Source organism: Piliocolobus tephrosceles, chromosome 1 (genome assembly GCF_002776525.5).
Source record: "Piliocolobus tephrosceles isolate RC106 chromosome 1, ASM277652v3, whole genome shotgun sequence".
NCBI classification, from domain to species: domain Eukaryota; kingdom Metazoa; phylum Chordata; class Mammalia; order Primates; family Cercopithecidae; genus Piliocolobus; species Piliocolobus tephrosceles.
The window spans coordinates 89781067-89784073 of NC_045434.1; positions in this window are offsets into that span (position 1 = coordinate 89781067).

Genomic DNA, 3007 nt, shown 5'->3' on the forward strand with positions numbered 1-3007 from the left:
ATCTATCTATCTATCTATCTATCTATCTATCTATCTATCTATCTATCTATCTACCTATCTATCTACTTATCTATCTAACTCGCTAGTTTTTTCCTCTTTGTTAATTATTTTAATTGTTTATTAAATGTCTTGAGTTCTTTGGCCTGTTCATCAATTCCATGGCTATTTTTTAGTCCATTGCCTTAACCACTTGGCCACAATATCTTGCTTTCTAGTTCTTGAATTTCTACTTAAAAAAAAATCTTCTTTTTCCTGCTTTTCTTTTAAACAAATTTTATTGAAGTATAGTTGGTATATTTAAAAACACACATATTTAATGTATACATCTTGATGAGTTTGGACATATGCATACACCGTGATTACCATCACCACAACCACACTGAACATATCCATCACCTCCAAAAATTTCCTTGTTCTTTTGTGGTTTATTTTTGGTAAGAACACTTAACATGAGATATGTTCTTTTAATGTATTTTAAAGTGTACAATACCGTATTGTTCATTATAAGTATTATATTGTACCTAGATCCCTATAACTTACTCATCCTGCATAAAAGAGACTTTATAACCATTGAAAATAATTCCTCATTGTTTCCTCTTCCCAGCCCTTGGCAACCATCGTTCTATTCTCTGCCTCTATGAGTTTGATTATTTTAGATACTTCAGATAGGTGGAATCATACAGTATTTGTAATGTTCTCTAACTTTATCCATATTGTCACAAATGGCAGGATTTCCTTCTTTTCTTATTTATTTATATGGAGACTGGGTCTTGCCATGTTGCCCAGGCTGGTCTCAGACTCTTGGCTTCAAGTGATCTTCCTGCCTCAGCCTCCCAAAGTGCTGGGATTACAGGTGTGAGCCACTGAGCCCAGCCAGATTTTCTTCTTTTAAAAAGCTGACTAATTTCCTGCTTTTCTTAGGTCTGTTTTGTGTCTTAGTTTTCTAACTTATTGAATTGAATACTTAGTTTATTCCTTATTTACTCCCTCTTGTTTAGTAAATAAAGTGTTTAAGGCTGCAGCTATAGACTTTAATATTCAGTGACTTTTAATTGTTATTTTAAAAATGTAGTCTTTTTTGCAGTTTTGCTTTTTTAACTTGAGTTATTTAGGAGTGTTTTAAAAATTTCAAGTATTTTTGATATATTCATCTATTATTAATTTCTACTTTTATTGCATTATTATCAAACATGTTAATTGCATTATGTATGCTTTTGGAATTAAAAAAATTGTTTTGTTTGTTTTTGAGATGAAGTCTTGCTCCATCACTTAGGCTGGAGTGCAGTGGTGTGATCTTGGCTAATTTTTGTATTTCTAATAGGGACGGGGTTTCACCATGTTGGCCAGGCTGGTTTCAAACTCCTGGCCTCAAGTGATCTGCCTGCCTCAGCCTCGCAAAGTGCTGGGATTACAGGTGTGTGCCACCATGCCCGGCACGCTTTTTGGAATTTGTTGAAGTTTTAATTGTGTTATGATCAGTTTTTAGAATCTTTCATGCTACTTAAAAATGTGTGTTTTGTAAAGTGGACAGAGTTCATATATATTACACAAAAATATTTAAAAAGATAGTAACATATATTGATAGTAATCTTTATGGTAGGCATTGCATGAAGCATTTAATGCATTATCTCAGAAGGTAATATTATTTTTATCACTTCCATTTTCCAGATGAGAAAACTAGCATTTAAAATGATTTCATGCCCAACCTAAATAAAAGGAGTGTGATGGAGCCACAAATGCAAGTTGGGTTGGTTTGCCCACAAAGCCCATGTTCTTCACAACAATTTTCAACAAATTTTCTATGAACTTATTTATTTTCTATGTTCCTGCTAAAGATGGAGACATATGTCCCCTCTTCTATTGTTTTTTTTTCTGTGAGTCTCTCCTTGTATTTCTAGCTTGATTTTCTTTTCATTTGGATCCCGTATTGTTGGGCATGTTTGACATATTACTGTTCCCCTAACTGTAAACTCCATGGCGGGAAGGCTTTGTCCTCTTTGTAGCTTATCCTCAACACCTAGGATAGTGCCCGACACATAATAGTTGCTCAATAAATAGCTGTAGAATGATTGAATGACAGTTTTATCTTTCTGGTGGATTGTACTGTTTGACAATAAGAATGGATTCACTTATTGCTTTTATGTTGAATTTTATTGGTTAGATCTTAATATTGCAACCTCTGCTGTATTTGTTTGCTCGCATTTGTGCAATCTATTTTGTCCCTCCTTTGACTTTTAACTGGAGAGATTTTGTTTTAGAGTATCTTTCACAGAAGCGCAAAGCAGGACTTGTTTTGTGCTTTTTGTGGGCTCCAATAGGTAAATGTGAGTATGAATATTATTGAAGAATGGATAAAAATATGTTTTATGAGTGAAAGATAAGCCCTGTTTAGAGGCCATGACAATGATGCTTTATCTCTGTTTTCAATCTGAGACTAGAAGAAGACCAAGGGGAAATTAATGCTTAGTAACTATTTCTTGTACTTTTTATAAGGTTTATAATTTGGCTTTACAATCTGAAATGTCTTTCAGAAGAGCCTGGAGAGAGTTATAATTTATTGATATTAAACTCACAGTTTACTGAAGAATATTATACAACATTTAATTTTTCTTTTTACCATAAGCCATTCCTAAAAACTGTTAGAGTCCCAGAAACCAAAAGCTGAAGAATTGGACCTATGATAGAGTCTGAGGTTTATGGAGGAAGAAAAAGCCAAGAATGCCTAAGACAATCTGCTCAGCCAACTGGGGAAGTGAAATTTTTTTGCAGCATCTGGATGTGACTTTAGAACTCATCCTCAGAGGATCTAGTGTGCTTTTCAGATTTCCAAATATGATAGACATCATCCCACTGGTCATCAGCATAATCTTGCCATCTTCCTTCCTCATCCTGGTATATATATTCTTCTTCTGGATCCCAAATTAGGTAGCAGCAATAACTTGCCCCATTCTTGTGATTCTTACACATCTCCAAACCTGTGTAATTGATCCTGTTTCCTGTGTTTGTT